At 40.6% G+C, this 22,216-nt stretch overlaps 1 long non-coding RNA gene across 1 annotated transcript in view; it reads right to left on the bottom strand.

Moving 5' to 3' along the window:
- LOC103900190 overlaps positions 1–16,606 on the bottom strand; it is a 29,437-nt gene extending 12,831 nt beyond the window's left edge. Inside the window, exon 1 of the long non-coding RNA XR_657659.2 lies at positions 16,307–16,606. This is a non-coding gene — a long non-coding RNA (uncharacterized LOC103900190). The remainder of the gene's footprint in view (positions 1–16,306) is intronic.
- Between the last annotated feature and the right edge of the window lie 5,610 nt (positions 16,607–22,216).

Genomic DNA, 22,216 nt, shown 5'->3' with positions numbered 1-22,216 from the left:
ACTCCACACAGTATGCCTAACAATCCATGTTCTTCTCTGCCTGCAGTGGGTACTGTACTATATAAGGAATGTACTTTGATAGCTAATGTAATGCAACATACACATCATGTTGCCTCAAGGTCATGGTAAATTGTATCTGTTTATATGATGCATGTTGACATACTCTAATGTAGTGCCAGTAATTTAAAACAATGCCCATATAAAATGTGAATAAGACCAAGAGCATAGCCACAAAACTGAAAATATTTCACTGCTTTCTTATATTAAGAGTGTTCAGTAACATATTGGTAATTCTTCTTAAGGATTTAGGGAGAGGAATGTATATTTTGCTACATTTTTCTTCAACGGACACCAAGTCAAATTCCGTTCACAAAACCTTGAGTAAAATTACTGTTAAAAGGAAAACTAATCTGGATTTATGCCCCCGAACAGAGAGCCAAATTTAACCCTGATTTTTTTAACATATAATGGATTCTTTAAAAATATTGCTGGCAATAAAGAGGCTGCTAATAATAAATAAAATATTCATAGTATCTGTATTATGCAAAATTGGTCATTGGAAATGATTGTGTGTAAGTCCCAGAGTCCTTCTAACACACAGGGAGAGCACTGAGTCCCACTGAACTGGTGTGATAAGTAAATGAATAGCAACATGCCTAGAAACAGTAGGTTGGTAATGTTTCTTTCAACTTAATTTTCAAATTGAATTGTTGCCCAAGATATTCTGTGTGTTCACACAGACCTGTTTTCTATTCAGCAGCTGTCATACCATCTCTATAGGACTGATGCTTTCTCAGTTAAGATACCTCGCTCACATTTGTAAAGTATCTATTTGGCTCTACTTGTATTTTTAAAGCCAAATGGTCCTCTAGGGAGATGTTTGTCCATTTCTTCCCCTTTCATGCCGTAAGACAGGATCAAGGAGTGCTGGGGTGAGGTGACTGGGAGAAATGAGCATACCAGTGAAAAAAAAGCTTGTGGTCATGGACCATTTAAAAGCCACAGAAGACGTCAGCCCTGCAGTGAAACAATGTTCTTCAGGTTCTGGTGATAGAAAGGACTTTCCTCATGAAGCAAAATTGGGAAATGAGCACTAATCATAGAAGAGATATTCAGGTATTGCCAGTTCATTACATTTAAGGCAATTCTAACAGATAGAAAAAATTGAAGATCCTGCATGAGTCACATATCTGGGATTTAAAAAAAAAAAAAAGAAAGAAGACACTTGGGCCAAACTTCTCCAAAGGCCATTTGAGGGCTAATTTAAAAGATTGAACTAAATATTAGTTCAGGTTAACCTGAAAATTCCAATAGGAATCATTTATACTCTAAGAAAACTATTGGATTTGTTTTACTACATAGGAAAGAAATGGAAGGCTGCTTAATGGGCAAAACTCAGTGCTGGTTCAATTGTGGACTGAGAAATGATACCTTCTAGTGAATACTCACAGACACTGGTAAACATAATTAACCTATTCAGTGACACCATAGCATTCCTAGATATTATGATTTCAGAACCTATCCGTAATGTAAATTAAACAGGCAGTTGTACTGACTGATGTTAGATGTGAAACGAATAATACTACGTGATTGAAAAATTGAATGTGCAAAGTGCTTTAAAATACAGCGTCACTCTATGACCCATCCAGAAAACCTGAGGCAGAGCAAGATAAAAAACTTTATCTAAATTCATGAAGCTACCCATTGAAGCTCCAGAGAACCGAACTCTTTTTCTTGATTTCCAGATCAGTACCCTATTCTTTGGACCACATTGTCTCTCTGGACCATCTGGTTTAAGCTGATGCAGCTCAGCTTCAGTTTATACCAGCTGAAGTCTTGCAGAGTAAGCTTTTTAACAAGTCACTTTGCAGCACCAACAATTTAATTCAGTTTAACAGAATGTCGTGGTTTAACCTCAGTCGGCAATTAAGCACCACGCAGCCGCTCGCTCACTCCCCCCCACCCGGTGGGATGGCTAAAACATCGGTGCGTTATCAACTTTGTTCTCATCCTAAATCCAAAACACTGTACCAGCTACTAGGAAGGAAATTAACTCTATCCCTGCCGAAACCAGGACACAGAAACATAGAAATAGAAACAGTAAAATGTCTTTTGACCTTTGCTGTTGGCTACAATCAAAACCATGCAACGAAAAGAGCAGAGAGGAAATGTAGGACATACGCTCAAGATGATGAAAAAAATGTTTGGGCATGTAACACCGTACATTGAAGAAAACATTCAAGAACAATTCATCCTGCTGAAAATATTATTCCCATAAGGCTGCAAGGATCAGTGTCATCTTAGGTTATGCACTGTACAAGTGTCAGCCATAGAAGACCCACCCACAGGCCCTACACTTTTGAGCAGGACATCACTAAACACTAGCAATTGATCTATGGCTCTAGAGACTCCAAGGAGGGGCACAAAAAACCAAATAAAATGTGCAATTTTCCTTTTTTTGCTATTATACATACTATTTTGCTAAAGAAGAAGATGAATAAAGCATTAATAATGACACTGTCCTGTCAATTCAGTGTTAGTCAATGCCAAAGATGATTGAAAATAAATTAACACAACTCAGAAAAACATCCTTAAACTAAATTCCTCTCCATTTCCTCCTGATACAGAAGCAACCTTCCAAAGATTTCTCTTTGTTTGAAGTTGTTTTTCTCCAAAGACTTCCCAGCCAGTTAATTGCATTCACACAAGCCTGTCTAACTTAAGAACTCAAGCTAAGTCCTATTTTGTTTATCCTATCAGTCCTTAGCTTCTTCCCAACATCACTGACACAGGTAACATGTCCGATCCTTGTTCTCCTCACACGGTTGGGACTTTGTGTCACCCTCTAAACCACTCTTTTTTATGCTGAAGCTGGAAGCCATGTTGCCCATGTCACGGGTCTGACAGGGGACATCCTTTTGTCACCTAGAGACTTTTTCTGTTGCGTTTGGCATGGGCATTGCCTCAGTCAGACCACAGAGCTGGCTCTGCATCTCTGGAAGCCTTTCAAGTTGCAGTCTGACATTTGAACCATACTTTTCAATTCCTTAGATCTCCAGATGCCAAGCACACTCCAATAATTCACACAGAAACTCTGCACAGTGACTGGTGACTGAAATGCAGCCAGCTCTCGAGTGAAGCACAGGCAGTTACAAACCAAAGAGCTATGCCAAACGGTCCAGAGGAGAGGAAGGGATGAAGATTTTTTCCTGAAGAGAAAGCGTATGGCAAATTTAAATAGAGAAATGTCTTATTCCATGAATCAAAAGACGTAACTTTTCTTTGCCAAAAACTGGAGAGCATAAAAGCTCGTAACTCTACATTAGTACAGCAATTATATTAGCTTTCCTGTATTGTAAAAACCCAGGACAAAAGTTTAATGCTTTTGACTTTGCTTTTTAAATAGAAAGTGAGAGTTACACTAGACAAACTCCAATTTAAAATCTCAGCGGGGCTGACAGCTGTGTTGAAGAAGAAAGCCTTTTCATAGCACAAGCTTGTGGGTTGATTTTAATAATGGACATTTTCTTTCCATAGATCCAATATTTATATTCTTTTTGTTATTTGAAAACCTTTCTGGAGACACGTAAATCTGCCTGCATCGTAATTACACTTGCCTACATTTCATGCCTATAATCAGACTAGAACCTATGGCAGCAGCCATAGGAAAACTGAACAATCTATTCTGCATGGGTTAGTACGAGAGACTCCAGTTATTTTTCCAAAAGGATAATCTATTTTATGGAAAAGAAATTAATTCTGTCAAATTTTCAGAAAGATAAGGTTTGGCCAGCAGCATTTTTTGGCTTATTTCTGAAAGAAAGCTTTCAGAGGACTCCTAAGTCTGTCTTCCCAAGCTCATGACTCTCTTCCAGTTGCTCCCAATTCCTACTTCCTTTCTCCAGTCCTTTCTTCACTGGAGCTTGCTTGGAGGGTTCAAGCCAAAGCAGGAGCTGCTCACTGTCAGGGGGTGGATGCAGGTAGGTTGCAGAGCAAAGCAGCGTTGCTGTGGCTCACTGTGCTCGGGTAGGGGGGAAGAGAAGATGGATGTAGGCTGGTGGAATCCTTCCAAAAGAAAGCTTAGAGTTGTACAACTCATAGCTACATTCAAACCCCCACAAATAATCCAAGAATCAGGCTTCTTATGGAAACCCACTGGTGGTGTTTTACTTTGAATACTGCTGCTTCTTGGACTACAAATGTCAAAAGCATATCTGTAGTGATGCACTGCTGCAGCCTGGCCTTGGGAAACCCTTCATAAAAGTCTGTCAGTGAGGCTGGGTAACTTGGATGTGAGGGCAATCTGGCTGCGACATCTGTCACCCCATTGATCGCCAGGGTTGATTCGGCTGATCTGGCTGGCTAGGCGGGTGTCCCCTTCCTCCCTCACCGCTCCATGTGCGTCCCTCCCGAAGCTGCGCGCTCGGTCGAAGAGGACGACCTTCCCCGATAGAGACGTACCGTTCATCAGTCAAGGGTATACAGTAGCTGCACTCCCTGCTAGAACTTCCCTCCTCTGATGAAGTCGTCTGCTCTGGTCACGGGCTATGCTCTCTGCACTCTCCCTGGGGCTAAAGTAAACATTACCGAGGAGAAAATGTGCACGATTTACAAATGCATAGCACTTCACCACATGTAGGTATTTGCAAATAATTAAGGACAGAATAGCTTTCTCATAGATACCTGCACGTACACCATGCTCTACCAGCGTGATGACTGTGCCACCCTCCACACACTTCACAACCAGTTAAGAACAAACTCTTCCACACCGCACTTGCAATAACATTTTTGCTGTACGCTGTTGCCTATCACAGGAAGGATGTCTGAGTGGCCAAAGCACCAGGTGGGGACTGGGGCGCTAGGGCCCCTGGGGTCCCATGGGGACACCCTTTGCAGTTGGGAAGTTGGTCAGCATAAACAATCCTGGCTCTGAGAAACTGCGTCTCTGTCCTCCCTGCTCATTAGCACTCTTTTCCCAGGTATGTGCTGCTGGGAGGATGCTGTGCAGAGCTACCAAACATTCCATTAAAGCACATGATTTCCACCTTGTCAAAGCACTGTATGGGCTGCCTCTCCCTCGCTGTTGCCAGGTGATAACTGCTAACCAGGAAAACAGAGATTTGCAAAAATGACTGCTCTTCATAGATGGCACATTGCCCTCTCTCAAGAGCCATAATCCCTCTGTTAGCACAAGTCTCTGTTGCCTTCCTTCTGTTTTCTCATTCCTGACTTCTTGTACATGCTAATTTGGGGGTTTTTTCTATGTCATTTTGCTGTCAAAACTGTAAACACTAGAATGTTACCAGGCATCTCATCAAAGGAAGATTTACAGATGTTTGGTCTTCATTATTTTGTTATAATTTTGCACATTTTTTTTAACAGCACAGTAAACGAGGTATTTAAAACCTCCCAAACATGGCTTATAAATTCCTCCTGTTCCAACTTGCAGTCATTTATAACTGACATCAGCTATATCTGTGCTGCAGTTAAAGGACTGCTGCACACATGACTGTGCCGAGGTAGCTCCAACATAGCCGGGTGGGAGCAGATGTCTCCTAGAAAGTACAAGGGCCTGCACCCCCCATGAGGAGCAGCTACCTGAAACCACAGCCACAGTCCTGTTACATCCATTAGATGCACCCCGAACCCCCCACACCCTACCATCTTCCCTCTGCCTATTACTTAATCCAGCTAGATCAATGCCAGCTGGGTACATTTATACAGGTTGTTTAGTACAAGTGTAAATAAATACCCTAAATGGAGGTATGCAGTCATTTTATGAGGAGGAAGAAGAAATCAGTTCCTTTCATTGTCAATCATTTTCATGGATTTTTGTGGCTGACAAACAGGCTGTTTGAGTGAAACTAAACAAGACGTACTAAATCTTGGAGATACCCAGTTGCAGAGCAGGTCTGCTAATACCAGTGGAGATCTGCATGCAAAGATATTGTGTAGAGACACAGAGATATGCCCTGAACATTTGCTGAAGCCCTAAGTATGTGGCAGATAGATGTCTGAAGCAGGAAAAGAAAGAAAGTTTCAGGTAAAGAAACAAAAAGCAAAGCCACAGTCTGTTCATATTTTCTACCACAGCAACTTGTACGTGTGGTGATGATGAAACCAGCCAGTGGTGTGACCCAGCTGTGGAAGAAATCAGTGGCACAATTCTCGCTGACTCCACCAGGTACTGAATTAGGCTTTGAAAACAAAAGTTGCCCAGACAAGCAATAGTGGCAGAAACAAAAAATACTTTTTCATAACTTAATCACCCAAATTGCTAGCATATGTATTGACCCCATATCCCTGTGTTAGCCCCTGAAAATAATAGTAAGTTATCAGCTCCTGTAGCCTCAAAGAAGAGGACCACGTGACAATGAAGATTCACAGAAAGTCCCTTTCTTTTGGCTGTCCTACTCATTTAGTAACAGATTGTACCGAGAACAGCCCCTGCCTCATGCTGCAGCATTGCTTTCTAGCTTAGGTATTTAAGGAAAAGTATAGATACACCCACAGAGACATCAGCAAAGATCAGCAGCAAATGATCTTCACTACAAAAAGCATTAAATATAATGAAAGTATCAATCATTCATACCAAAAATCAACATAAAAATCCACATGTAATGCTGATAACTGGGACCAGGCATGTGGTAAAGCAGCCAGTGAAACTAGTTACTCACCTTTTGGCCACCTTCTGTTGTTCTGTATGCTTACAGAGTCAGCTATGGAAGCTGCATTCACTTAGAATTTAATTCTCTAGAAGAGGCTGTTTCTCTTACTGTTTGTACAGTATCTACCACTGTCAGGCCCTGATCTCAATAACTGATAATAGCTGCAATCTATGTGATAAGCACAGGATGAAAAGGCTCCCAAATTTCAAGCATACCCTCCTCTTGGGTAGGGTTCACATTCTCAGAGAGGCTCATGCTGAGCCTCGTGGCCGTTCGGAGCACCTGCAGCTCCTGCGGGTGCAGCAGGGCCAAATCCTGCCAACAGCTCGCAGAAGCAGCTTCTGCTGCTGCCTCTTGCCCACAGCCAAGCAGAGCACCGAGCTCTGCTCAGCCTCGTTGCTTTCCATGTGTCCTTCAGGACCTGAATTTTACATGTGCTATAATAGATCCAAGAGGTTTCCTTTGAGCTCATGGTCTTGCACAAGCATAAATCGATGTATTTATTGTATTCTAGGTTATGTGAAAAAGCATCAGCCTTGTGTATTTGTGCTGTAGCACCCAATCAGTAAGCTAGAAGAAGTAGGGCCAATCCTGAGAGGGTTAAGCCAGTCAAGCTACATCAGTGAACACCATCTGAAAGTGTAGACGTTGTTTGGCATATGTCTTAAACTATCGGGAGGAGCAGCCAGTGAGCAATGCAGTACTTGACCTGTCAGCATGATACAGATCATTTACATAGCTTTTTACAAACACTAACAGATTAATCCTCACCTTGGGACACACTAGCAAGGTTCAGTAGCCCTGATGAACAGATCTGGAAGCTGATTCACGCAGTGGTTGTAACCTGATATCCAGGAGAACCCAGCATCTTTACATCTTATAAAAGCACAGGAGGGGGTGGGACTTCATACCTCCAGACCAGAAGAAAAAGAAGTGTGAAGGAGATATCAGCTTTGGCCCGGCCATTTGTGTCTGTGGGGAACCGAGGCTATGGGGACTTTCTTAAGTGCAGATTTCCTGGATCCTCTTCAATTCACACCAGCTGTGACAATCCCAAGTAGGATGGTAGCTTTCACCCCAGCACAGAGGACACAGGCGCATTCATGTGCAAAGCACTGCATTTCACAGCCAAAGTGTAAAGCAAATCAAGCAGCTGAAGTGGAAAAGTCCTACCTGGTTGCAATTTCCTTATCCAAACAGCTATCCAAAGCTTCTCAACTCATTGTATTTCAGTGGGATCTGCTTCTAAAAGCAGTAGCAGTCATCATATACTAACACATGGGTGAAAGTTGAGTCCTGTGCACAAGGCTTGGGCTTTGCACTGAGGAACGGTAAGGATCTGTGATGGATATGGCCCACAAGATCATACTGACAGAGCTCATAGACCAAGAGAGAAAGTGGGACATGGCCATGGCCCATGAGGCCATGATGGCTCTTTTGTTTAATCACCTGGGAGACATCATTTGTGCACACATCATTTATGCAGCTGAGGGGTCTGTTCTTAGCACTATCACCGAGGGCTGAGGAATTGTCCATAAGCTACAGGGGACTGGGAGATCAGGTCCCTGGAGAGGCCCAACAGGGAGTGATCCCATAGCTGTGTCTCTCTGCAGGAGGGGCATGCATGTATGCACCAAAGGGGTGAGAGGCTCAGTTCATATCATGCATGCAATGGATGGATGTGCCCAGATATACTGTCATGGGGGTTAGTGACGTGTGTCCAAATGGACTGGGATAGACACAAAAAGGGTCAAGGGAAGATGCATCTGTACAGGCACCTGCTAGAGATGTGTGGGCAAGGAAGACATGGCACTGGATTCTTAAGATATACAGTAATTCATGTGTTGTAACTTGGTAAAAATGTTTGGGATTTATCCCTAAAGAGGGGATAAACTGATGTCAGGAAGGTCTCCTCTGTTTTATGAAGGAAATTGCTTATTGATCCTGTCTGTTTGCATCATATTCACTCTGTACTACTCCCATGCTTAATCTGCAGGGATCCAGAAAGGTTGTTTCTCTCTTCACATGCAACTTGACTTCTGCAGGGAGATGCTGCACTTCCATGTGAGGCTCCAGAGAAGGGCTGTGGGTAGGAACAGGTTGTGAGGTAGGGAGCACTAGTGTTTCTGATGTTAAAATCCCTGTGATGCCCATTTGGTGTGCCTTCTTCATGTACTCATAAATCAACTGAAAGCTGGATGAGAAATCACAAATTAATTTGGAGGCAGATTCAGCAAAACTATTGTAGGATTCTCTCTGTATCATTAGGCATGGTCTACTTACCTTTTTTTTTTTCCCCCCCAAAGGAATATAACGCTTTAGTGATGCTTCTGATCTATCTCCTCTTGTGAAACATTGCAGATGTGACTTGTGGTCTTTTACTAGCTTACTAAAATTCAGTGAGGAGGACTGGAATTATTTTGTGGTGAGCATGAATGGATGGAGCAGATGCTCTGTGGGCCCTTCTGCATTAAACATCCATTGCATGGTTTTCAGGGTGGGGACAATGACCAGACCCAAAGATACCTTGTGATCCCTTACAATTCCATTAGAAAGCACATGAACAGATGCAGAATTTGAGGGATAACAATTAGGAGCAGAATTAACAGACCAACCCTTCCTCAATCAGCTCTGATGTGCTAGCGATATTAAAACCATATTACAAGGTACATCACATTGCACACTCAGGATGTTCCCAGTGACATGACACATTGAAACACTCTGAGCATTAAACGAAGTCATGTCAAAGATGCTGTTCCCTTTATACTGAGTTAACAATATCTCAGAGTGGCTCCAAAGGAGCAGGTACAATGTAGATAGTCACACATTTCCATAGCAGTGTTTTGAGAACGCATCCAGCTGTGCCAAGCTCCAGAGCGTTTTGATGCAACGTGAAGCATTTGCTACAGAAAGAAAACACAGGAACCCAAAACAAATGGATACGACATCAGTGAAACGGATGACTCTTCCTAAGGAAAGCTTTGTTTTCTAGCTTTGATTAATACAGATAGAGAACAAGTACTATGCTCAGCAACACAGAAACAATACTATCCTAAGGGCCATTGTGGTCATCCATTAAGAGCCACTTTCAAGAATGCTTTAAAAGCCCTTCCAAAATCCTACCTTCTCCTGCTAAGCATTTTGTACTGCTTCTATATTCAGCAAAAAGTCACATTTGCTGTGAATATCTGAACAAAAACCTTTCAACCAGTTTTTGGTTTAGGCACAAAGTAAAAAAGAAATTCCAACAACACACAGGTCACAGGTCTTAGTAAACACCCTTGCCATCTGCTTTCTCATCCAAAAAGTTAAATGGTTTTGTTTTCAAGCATCAGACTTGCCTTCCTTAAAGGAAAGTTTCTGGTACCCTTAATATAGTTCAGTAACCTCTCACTTTACAGACAGTATTGCTAGGTTTTGGGATGCGTCAAAGTAAAGTCCTAATTTTTCTCATCAAATATATCAGTTTCACATGGAGGAGAAAGTGAAGCTCTTCAATATCTAAAGACATATGCATAAAATGATAAGTCCCAAATTTTCAGAAGTCAGAAGTTAAGAATATGCACTGCATTAATATCCTCATTAAATGTGTAACAAACTATTAAGGCATAATTTATATTCACAAACACCACATTGTTTTCTACTCACACCATTCTTTTCTGTCTAGCTTGGCTGAAAACTGGAACAGGCATTCTTCCACTCTGTTTTCTCATAAAGAGATGTACCAGACATCCTTTACCCTTTTTGCAATCTCTTATTTCCTCAAAGCTTACTGATCTCTCTGGCTTATCAACTTTTTTCCAGGCCTTTTTTTTCTGAGGCTCTTACCATGAATGAAATTCTTTATTTATGTTCATGGACTTCCGTGGTTCTCCAACGTTTCTTAGCCAACTAAAAACCACCTTACTTGTCAAAGTTCAATAATTACCCTACTATAATCATTAGATTTACTTTCCTGATCTATTAATGTTGTAGAAAGTGTAAAAATATTATAAACCCCATGCTCAGATCCTCAAAGGTATTTGGATCCTTTAGTCCCCCTGGTCTAAAAAAGAACTAGAGGCCATATGATATGTTAAGTTCTTAAACACCAGCATGTGTTTGAACTTAAACACTTTTGTGTGTTCTAATATCCAAGATTCCATGGAAAAATTGCCAGCTTAACTGGAAAAGCCTTTCAGAACCTCTTTTGTGATATTTACAGATAACATTAGGTCTAGTTTAGAATGGAGGGCTGCGGTAGGCTGGGGACGACCCTGTGCACCATCACTGCTGATGAAAATAGAGCGCGGGTGATCCTCCTGTCTGACCTGAGCTCTGTGCATTGGAGAACAGTATTCTGAAGCAAGATATGTAATTGCTCACTATAATGGAGTACATACTGACTAAGGCATTCCTTTTTAACCCTTTTCCTTTGTAAGCCAGTAAAAAGTTCATGTCAGAAAAAATAGTGTACTTGATGCAGTAGGGTGCATTTCAAGTTCTCTTCTTAACATTTCTCAGGAATAAAACACAAGTGAGATGAGGTTTCCAGTGGAAGTACTGCTTTTAATCAGACTTTCATACTCTTCTACATTAATATGTCATTGTGTAATTGGGTAAGTACGGTACCTGTCAGCATCCAGAGGTGTGTAACACTTAGAGCTGTATAAATAGACCAGGGTGAGGCAGATACCCCTTAAGCTTCTGGGATATTCTGCTGCAGAACTCATTCCAAAACTCTGGTACATTTGTGAAAAGTTTTTTTCCTTCTTGACATGTACAAAATTTTCCTGGGCTTACAGTAAGATGCCAAGGCAGATATTTTTCCCCAACTTCAGATGTAATTTTAGCAGCTAAGTAGTTTTTGTACAAACTGCCTTTTCCTTTTTCATAAAGTGGATAAAAAGCTGAAAGATTACCTTGGACAGAGGAGGCATACTGGGGTTAATAAGAATCACTGTTAGGTACCATATTCTCTGTGTCATCTTTTTGTGCACAAGTGCTGGATTCATAATGACCTGTGTGAATTCTAGATAGCAAATCATCAGTCTTTTTACGTTTTAACTGGATTTTTTTCTGTGTTGAAATTTGATTCACTTACCAGGAGCCCTCAAAACCATTACAAACCCCCACAGCTATCCCTATACCCTGACAGCATAAACAGATACACATGTACATCCCCCAGAAACTGTATGGCATGTTTAGGATATTTCTATTTAGTAATATTCTCTTTAATCTAGGATATACTTCCCCTGTGTAGTAAAGCAATTACATAATTAATGGTTACATTCAAACAGAATGGCTCAGGAAAGAAAAAAGAATTTTTAGGACAACTGTTTCAGACTGGGAAGGAAGTACGCATCAATAATTCCCTTTCACATTTGATACTTCAACTAGTATTAACTTAAAAGTCCAAATGCAAGTCATTAAGCAAAAAAATGAACAAAATGAAGAGCAACCTTGCAGGGACAGCGGTGAACTGAGAATAAGGACATTTGGGTTCAATTCCAAACTCTTCCCTTGCCAGTATAGCTTTGGGCAGTTTCTTTGTTCCTCAGTTTCTTATCTATTTAATAAGGATATTAATACTCGATTAATTCTACTCCTTGCCTGCATGCCTTTTGAAGGCCTCTTGAAGGTTTTTGTAGTAGAAACTACTTCTTCTGGTATCTGTAAAACTCTCAGCAAAACAGATGCCTGCTTTTTGTTGAAGACACAAGAAGAATTAAAGGAGGGAATCGCAATCAGAGCTTACATCTGCCGCAGACCTGGTAAGAACTGCTGTTCAGTATTAGTAATATGGGGCTATACAACATGTAGGGCTAAAGATGGCCCTTCAGAGAACTTCTAATTAAAGAGCTGACCTGTGAGAGCCAATAAATATTGGGACAGCTATAACAGATCTAGTTAAAAATATATAACAAAACATTTCCCTGTCAAAAAAAAAAATTGAGTTGCAAATTTTCACTGAGAAAAACAGATAAACAGATCTCAGTACAATTTTTTGTAACAAATGAAAGTCTGATTAAAAATGTTAAAATGAAATGTTGTGTCATTTTGAAATCAGTATTCGCATACATATAGATTTTTAGAGCTTTTAATTTTTTAAAAACATTATGCCTTTTCAATTTTTTATCCTGGTTTATTAAAAACACAGATGCTGATGTACTGAAATTTCTTGTCAGATAAATATTCTTTCTGTGGCTATTTATGTTTAAACAACAAAAGTTTAAGACTCATTTGGTTTTGTTTTGGGGTTTTTTGCGGGCCTTTCAAAAATCAGGTTTTTGCTGGATCTTGGATCAAGACAGCTCAAGACATTCCAAGTCCAGGAACTGCTTATGTGTTGTATTATTAAAGTACATTTCTCTTGACTAGAAATACTTGCTGTAAGTGTGGAATGTATTTCCACTGTTCAGTATAACTTCCCTGATAATGCAGATGGTTCAAGCTCTAATTCACATAGTTTATCTAAAGAAACAGTTCAATGGACTGAAATGAAATACATGTGTTTTCAGCATCAGACCTTTATTGAATAGTATCTTAAAAGAAAAGGGAATTACTAATTTTACTTGCTTTAGAATTGACAGAGAAAGCCAAATACAGCTGTTGTGCAAATGTTTAAAGTAAATGATTAAAAATGTCACTAAAGAAAGAGTTCTAAGTCACAGTAAATCATTGACAGAAATGTCTGCTAAAGACAACAAACATCCTGTATCGTGCAAAACCTTCTCTTTCAAAATCACACACTCTTTAGAAAATAATCCACTATTCTTGCTACATATATATTGCTATTATAGGGTGTCGTGGTTTAACGTGTTTCATAAAAGAAACAAACGAACCTATTGCTGCATTAGTGTACTGGATACATTTTAAAGGTTGCTATGCTTGCTTTTTCTAATATTTCTTCTTTCTTCCATAATGCATAACCTAGCGCAAAAAAATTCCTATGCACTGTATTCTGAAAAGAAACTGTTCTTTATAAATTACAGTGAAGGAAATATTACTTGTTGTGTAATACATATCCTAATAATATAGGCATTTATAAGCATGCAAAATTGCACAGGGAAAGAAAATCCAGATGATTTTATGCTTACTATTTCAATATCTATCTATATTCTGTAGGAAGCTTACTACAATTATGACTTCATATTGTGTTTCTATACCCTAAAGATAAATATGTTCCTTGATCAACTAAAGAGCTAAACATCATGTATTAACTAAAAAATGAACATATTTAATGTAGTAGAAAGCTTGGTCAGTATCCTTGAACTTAATAATAGTGATTACTTTTATAAGTTCAGTGATATTTTAAAGGAATTCTTTTTTTTTTTTTTATGAGTTGCCGGAAGAATTGACAATACCTAGTAGCAATGTTAATACTGTCAGAAAAATAAATAAGGCAATGAATGATTCCAGTAAGAACACACTTCTCTTGGATTTGGAGACCACTAATAACAGTAAATTTTTGCATACTCTGATAACTCTTCACTAACAATGTATCTGTACAGTTGCATGATCTTTAAGAATGTAATTAACCTATTCTTCTTGTCCTAATTACAAGGCAAAAGGATTCACATGGGTAAAAGGAAAAATGATTTTGTTTAGAAGGGAAATACAAATTATGCCTGAAGCCTAATAAATCTGTTGCCATGACAATCAAAGAGCCTGGTCTTATAAAAACTTTCATAATTTATTCACGAGTAGTTCTTACTCACACGACTTGTCCCATTGATTGAAATAGAACTGCTGATGTGAGGAGAGATTTGCAATGGGAAACTTGAATTTAGGATGCAGTCCTTGTTCACATAAAGAGCTGAGGGGACTACTTCCACAAGTAAGAGCTTCTTTCAACAGTGAAGTTTGGAAGATTACATTTATGGGTTGTGTTGTCCTTCCTCAGTTTTCCTTATTGGTTCTTATACTAGTCACACATTTTAGATGGTAAAATACACAAAAAATCTACTTCAATGCACATGTATGCATATTTTGAACCTTTACTCCTAAAATCAAGGCTGGTTCCTCTGAACCCTACTGAAAAATTGCCACACTACAGGAATAATAGTGTGACAATAAATAGTGTTTGTATCATCTCTGTTTCCTCCTCCTGCAGTGATTTGAAAAAGCTGCATTACCATTCTGTCTCTAAAAACTGTCTTAGGGACTCCTGCATCATACAAGGAGGAGATGTATTGGGAACTACCACAAAATTCCATCTTTTGAATAGGATTTAAGCTCTGATTCTTGTTCATGAGTCCTGGTGTGGCCTGGCCTGGCCTTTTTGCTTTGGCTCTTGCATTCCTCTCATCCTCAAAACCTGCTGCCAGGAACCCATCACCTTCATACCCAGCTGGACAGCCCGTGACAACCGCCACACAAACCTGCTCCTGGTCCTTTTCTAACCCATCAAAAGCAGTGGGATTTGTGAGTGATTACCCTCAGAGCGGGGGCAGGCCCTTACCACAGTCTGCTCCTCAAGAGGCACTCAACTTTCCCTCTTCCAAACTCAGTGATCAACCAGAATGCATAAGAAAATATATATATTTCACATCACCACTCTTTCATTTTTTAGTTCTACCCTAATTTCTGAAACAGAGATCCAAGTAAACCAGCCTTTCTGAAAACTAACTTGTTCTTCCATCTCAGTGAACTCACTATATAATTCCTGATCTGCTTGGCAATTTCCTGATAATGACCCTAAATTTTGGTAAGTTGGGTAGTTAGTTAATAACATCACCTTGCATTCCCCTAGCACCTTTCATCCAGAAAGATGAAAGCACATTACAGCTGTTAATGAAAAATATCTTGCAACATCCACTGAAGCTATTTATAATAATTCTCAACTCCCCAATAATACATGACAAAAATTACTTGATATGAGAACATCTCATACTGGTTTGCTTATTTTATGACTTGGGTCATCAAGAGCAACATTGTCGTAATTCACAGTGGTGATTTTTTGGCTTTCTGACATGTGTAAAAGGATCTGCCTCCCACTGTATCTAAAACACAGCATCCAAGTCTGCATTCGATATTTGTTTCCCATGGGAAACAAAATAAAGTAAATCTTTTGTACCTGCAGATCTTGCAGACGTTCAAAACCCTTCTGTAGCTTTTATTTTCTCAGATAATACTTTTTCAGAACTATTCTTACATTGATACAGGATTTCTTTTACCTTCTATTTTTGCCTTCTAGTGGTCAGTGCACGACTGAGGTGCAGGGAAGGTATAGCACCATGACCCCAGAGAGACAGACAGACAGACAGACGGAGAGAAAGAGGAGGCAGGAGGAGGGGAATGGAGGGAGGGAAAAAGAGAGAGAAATGTCAAAGCAAATTCTTAAACATCCTCTTTACCATGGAAATATGTACAATACAGCTACTGATGTTCCAGTCCAAGTGCAAATGACAGCACAGGTGTGCACAAACACACACATGCACATACACACTGTCACAAAGCAAGGGAGAAAGACAGAAATGATCTTACAAAGCTGCTGCAGTAATCAGGACACTTGCTCCTGGAAACAACCATACAAACAAAGGTTCTTTTGTTAGCTTTCTACATTTTTTCAATTTTCATTTGATTATTGCTATTATTTTTACCTCTCACCATAACAGAAATATGGTTATTATTAAAAGGAAGGAAAAAGGCCTTACCATGCAGTGCATCAGGAAGAGATGAGAAGCACAGAGCATGCTGCAGAGATTAAGCTCAGCATGGCATTCAGATATCCTTTGGAATTGAAGAAAATTGTCCAACCCATTCTTCCTAACAAAGCGGACAAGTTTTCTCTGGGCTTGAATTTTTCACCAGAAGTCAGATCCTTACAATGCATTATATATTCTTCTTCAGGAGATATATTTCCTCCAGTTAAGTTTCAGCTCCGCAATGCCATTTCCAATCAGCTCCAAGAAGTTCTTCATTCCCATATTCATGGTGTCATCAGAGGGACTCCAAAGAAAATCAAAGAAAGAAAGAAAAAAAGAAAATAGTAACTTACCGAAGCCCTGAAATTACTATGCAGAAAAGGAGAAGAAAAAAGCCCAACTACTCCTCATTTATGCTATTATCTATGTGTTTCACAACAATCAGTACTACCTCTTTGGTCGCATATATGCAGTGCTGATTACCTGTAATAAAGGAAGAGACAAAAACTTTCCCAGTTCACACATGATGCATTTTCATTACTGCTGCTCAACTGTGCGCTACCAAACAACCCTTCTCATCCTGAGGAATCTTTAAAACCATCTGATAAAAACATCAGCTGTCCCTTTCCCTTCCCAAAGACCATGAATATTAGAATTTCTAGAAAAGTGTTGGAGAAAGCTTGACAAATAACCCCAAAATACAAATTAGATCTAAAAGCAAAACCCTCAAAGCAGGAGAGTTCTTGAGCAAGGAGATACCTTGCCTGAAGGATTTGGGGATACACGCTCTAAGTCATTGTAGAGAAGGAGAAAGGGATAAAGAACGGTGGCTAACGGGGGGTTTGGAGAGGACGGGGTGGGACCGACTGGGTGTCAGGCGGGAGTGGGATCCTGAGTCACCCTCAGCCTCCTGCCTTCTCGCTGACAGCAGCTCGGGCTTCCCCTGCACTTTCTGCAAAGCATATTAATTGATTCTGGTTGCTGAGCAACTAACTCTGGGGAGCCACATCGACGGCTCCGGCACAGCTTCAGCAACAGCAGCAGGGAGAGGGGATGGTCTCCCCCACCTCCCTCCTCCCCGCGGGGCTCGCTCACCCTCCCCAGGATGCTCTCAGCTGCCCTGCAGGGGAGCTTTGCAAGGAAAAGGAGAAAGCCCCACTAGTGCAGCACGGAGAGGCGGTGGGTTGTTCCCCCCACCCTGTGCAGCACTGGCAGGACTCAGGTGAGCAGCCCTGCTTCACGCTGACAACACTGCTGCAGCCCCAAAGGGCATCCTCCACCCCGCCGCCGCCCCGCGTGGGGTGCCTGGGCCAGGGGGGCTGGCGCAGCCATGGAAAACCTACCCAGGCATGTCGAGAGGTAGGTGAACCAGAGTGGTGCAGTTCCCTTCTGAAAAGCGAAGCTGTGTTAACCCTCTGGTTCTCCAGGCATGCTGCAAAGATGTCATTAAAATGACAAGCGACTCCCATGGTTATGCCAACTCATGGGTTCAAAAGTGAGTTTTCAGTTGAAGCTGTGGCCACTTAAGCTCTGTCCCTGCAATAACGGGGTAAATGTATTACTTATTTCTGACCTCTTTATCATGCTGCACTTCAGACAGAGCAGACGCTTCTCTGGCTGAAAGGGCACACAGTAAACCAAAGCCACCATCCAGAGGAATTGCCTGGATGTCTTTGTCAGAGACTGCACAATGGAGCTCTCTGACATAACCTTGTCATTGCTTTAGACAATGTTGTGTTTAAGTTCCTCATAGGAGAGAAGCAGCAACGAGGCCATTTAGTTTTGGCCCATAAAAGAAATGGGATAACTGGAGCTGGCTCCAAGGGGCTCCTCCTAGAGTACTTCAATCCATGGCCCCATAGGAGTGACATAGAGGATTTCTGCAAGGTTGATGGCAAGTGGATGGACCCTGAATAGGGCCTGACCACTGCAATTTGTGGCAGGGCTTCCACTGACTTCTGTGACTCTAGAGCCTGAAAAAAATTTCCAAAACAACACAGTGTCCAAAACAAGACATTTCTCTTGTGCTCTCATTTTGGATAAATCCTTAGTCAGATCTTGGCATTTGTTCAGCACTGACTAAGCTGCCTTTCCGTTGCACAGGTAAGATGTAAGAAATGAAAAGACCTCAAGATTTCTCTCCCTGTGACCTGGCAGTAAGTGCAATATCAGATCTTGGCCAAACTGCTCATGCGTGATTACTGTCAAAAACCTGAGCTAGATCAGCTCTTTATTTCTGTTATAGCGATAGGACAAGTTAAAGGGCAAGGCCTTAGCTTGCAGTCACATAAACAAACAGAATTATCTAATTCTCCCCTTGAAAAACTCCAACCCATAGCTTGTGTGTGTTGTCTAAATGCCAAACACAGGGTCTTTGTGAAAAGGAGACAGGTTATCTTAAGCAAAAGAGTAACTTTTCTGACAGTAGCTTAACCCCACCACACTGCTTTCATGCTTTATAAACAAAGATCTACAGTTTAGCCTCATTTTCCTAGCAAAGCCAGATGCTTCACGTATATTCAAAGCTCAGGAAAGACCATTAGATCAGGTTAGCAGAGCTGCTATATGAAACAGATAGCAGAACATATTCAGTTCATCCAATATGTCTATTGATATGAGCATATACTGGGTACTCCTAATCCCCCAAGTACAGCATACAGAGACATATGGGAACTTCAGTATTGATTTAGTAAATGAAAGTAATTTAGCCTCTTACCAACAACGTAATACAGTAGGATATTTCTAAGGAAGAGATCCTGTAGTTCACCTGCTCCATGAAAATGTGTCTCCTGCAGTCTTCTAACATACTTAACATAGGTTAAACACACTAAAACACACTAAAACTACACATAATAAACATAGACTCTTCTTGATTTATATAGTCACTGGTTTATGTAATTAATTTGGTATCATTGATTCTCCCTTTATCTCTTCTTCTGACTTTTTGGACATTTCTTTTGACTATGTCTCATAGTACCTCATCTTTGTTCCTGGATAGGAATAAATGCAACAAGGTTTCCTCTAGCAGTGGTTGATGCAAATAGTGTATTTTGTTGTGTGTCACTGCTCATATATAACATTGCTTCCTTTAGCCCACAAGTTTACTTGCTTGCAACAAAGTGCTGAAGAATGACAAAACACTGGACTGAAAGGGAGCTAACCCACCTCTTGTCTCGCAGCAGGATCAATCACACATATACTAGTCCTGGGAAATGGCTTTCTAACCAGTGCTTACAAGTCTCCTTTCTGGAGACTCCATTAAAAGGCAATTTATTCCAGTGCCTCACTACTGTAACTACAAAAAGGGTATTTCTAAGCTCCATTGCTGCAAAGTTAAACACACTCTTTCTTGTCCTATTCTCAACGATCACGGAAAAGATCTCCTCCATTCCTTGTTGCAACTACCTTTTATGTATATAAAATTCATTATCTCTCTTCTCAGTCTCTTCCCTTCCTAGATTAAAAACTTATCTGAGCCTTTACTCTTCTGTCACTTTTTAAGGAACGGTTTATCACACACTGACCTCTGGATCATAAGAGTACAGAAAACTGAGTGTGAAATTACATGTGTATAGGGATGTACATTAATGCATGCAAAAGTAAAAGGTACCAAAGAGACAGTGTCTGGCTTAGGAAGTGAGTCACGTAACATAGGAACAGGGAAACAAGGGGGGACTGCTTCATCTAGCTGTGGTAATAAGGTTAAATAGTGTTTCAATATTCCTTTTTTCTTTTCTGAATGAAATGGGGTGACAGAAAGGAGGAATTAAATACAGCTAGGTTGTGTGTGTGTCTGTCAATGAGTCCTTCCAACCTGTGGAAGAAGATGGTTCAATTTAAGGGCATAAGGGAAAAAAGACTACTTTTTCTTTTGAATTTGTATAATGATTTATGAAATACTAAATAAAAGAGGGAAGCTAGCACAAGATCTCAGGTAGATAGCACATGAAAGATATAGAAATAGATAGAGAAAAGATTAGGGGGGGAGTAAGTGCTTGGGAGTGATGAAATACTGGAAAATGTATGAATGTTTAGACTAAGGGAACAAAGAGAGGTGGACAGATTTCCCAAATTCTTACAAAGAAATTATTAAGTCTACATGAACATATTTCACCATACATATAGTAAAGAAAGATTTGTTTCAACATGATAAGCTGTAGTTGTTTTATCTTTTCCACTTTTGCCTCTTTACATTCTTGCCAGTGCCTGTTTTTGTCCTCAACAGTACAATCTTTAAAAAGTGTGACAACAAATTATTAATATTTTAATGTGCCTTATTTTGTACTTTATTTTTACAAGTAGGAATACCAAACAGTGCTGAAGTTCTCTGTATTGGAGCAAATATCATAAAAATTGTTAGGGAAGGGTAGTTGAAGGGCAAAGCAATAAAACAAAACAACCATAGAAAGGAAGCAAGTCAACAACTGATGATTTTAAAATGAAAGCAAACTGTTTGGCATGTAAGAAGAAGCCATCAGATTATTAAAAGAAATTGTAGGAGAGGTAGGTTTGTAGATGTCAACATTTGTGCCTTTTTTTTTTTTTTAGAAAATGCAAAGCTGCTTAGATAAAATTCAGTCTCTTACAGAAAGCAAGTACAACATCTCTTTCACTTACACAAGGCTTGAATTTAATCTCCTATAAATGCTTTTTATTATGCATTGAAAAGGCTGACTAATGCACATGATCTGTTTCTATTCCATTTTATATTTATCTTTTCTCTTCCCACCTTCCTATCCTTTCAATAGTAGCACTACCCTTTTTGAGAAAATAAGTGTCCTGTGAGCCTAAGGACCAGAGCAAGCTAGTACCCAGTCAGCCCTCATCCCCTGGGGAAACGGTACAACTGGTGTCCCGCCAAAACCATGTCGGTTACTGCAGCCAAATCAGACTGGCAGCATCCCTCCATTTTCAAGCCCCCAGACAGGGTCCATACTGCAAGACCTTGGGCATCAAAATAATGGGGAGATGCAACAAGCCATGGAAACTGGTTGGGCAGAAGCCCATTTCAGATCTTTGACTGGTTCCTCTGTGTTGCTGAGAACTGATAACAAGAGAAAGTCCCCAGGAAGACAAATGGGAAGAAAAAAGACCTTTCTGTCAATATGTTCCAGTCCAGGGTGTAGGAAAGGACCAAGTGGAAGGATGACATTTGAAGAAGGTGAGGGAGGGCTGCAGCAAGCATGAAGTGGTGGCCCAAGCTAGGGAAACGATGCCTTTCTCTGGCTGGGTGTGGATGCCTGTGCTGCAGGGAGGGAGGGCAGTGAGGGCGGATGGGCTCCTTACTGTGCTGGGCAGTTACTGTCCTCTACCTAGCCTAAAGCAGAGCAGAGGTCCCAGGGGACTTGGAAGATGTGGGCACAGGTTGTCAGGCTTTAAGAAGTCGAAGCAGAAAAATCTCCCAGGAATCTCCCTGCAAGTGTCGGGAGCAGTGAAGACAAGGGAGCTGGAAGCAGAGGTGTGCCCGCATTGCTCCTTGGGTGCTCGGACTGCCTCAGCAGCCACTGTCACCAGGAGATGCCTTCCCACAGGGCAGCGCAGAGGGCACCCATGTAGGCTCTGAACTGAGTGACAGGGGAAGCCTCCTCCCCAGTTCACCCAGCTGCCTGCCACAGTGTTGCCGGGCCACTAGAAGCAAATGAAATAGCTTGTTTACCAAAACATTGCGCCTTCATCCCAATTGTAGCTTAATACTTGATAGAGGCCATCACTTTATTCCTTGTAAGCTACACCTTTTCTGGGAGCTGCCGTTTAAGAACTGAATTAGATTTTTAAAAGCAGTATAGTATGTAAAGGATACAGTAATTTTAACGAAAACACAAAGATATGCACAGATCATGGAAATTATTTAAAGTATGAAATAAAAAGTATAATTTAATTATGAACCAAATTTTAATTAAAAACCTGTGAAAATAATTT

Source organism: Aptenodytes forsteri, unplaced genomic scaffold (assembly GCF_000699145.1).
Source record: "Aptenodytes forsteri isolate BGI_AS27 unplaced genomic scaffold, ASM69914v1 Scaffold193, whole genome shotgun sequence".
In the NCBI taxonomy this organism is placed as follows: domain Eukaryota; kingdom Metazoa; phylum Chordata; class Aves; order Sphenisciformes; family Spheniscidae; genus Aptenodytes; species Aptenodytes forsteri.
The sequence above is the reverse complement of the archived record's forward strand: the minus strand, read 5'-3'. Positions and strand labels throughout refer to the sequence as shown.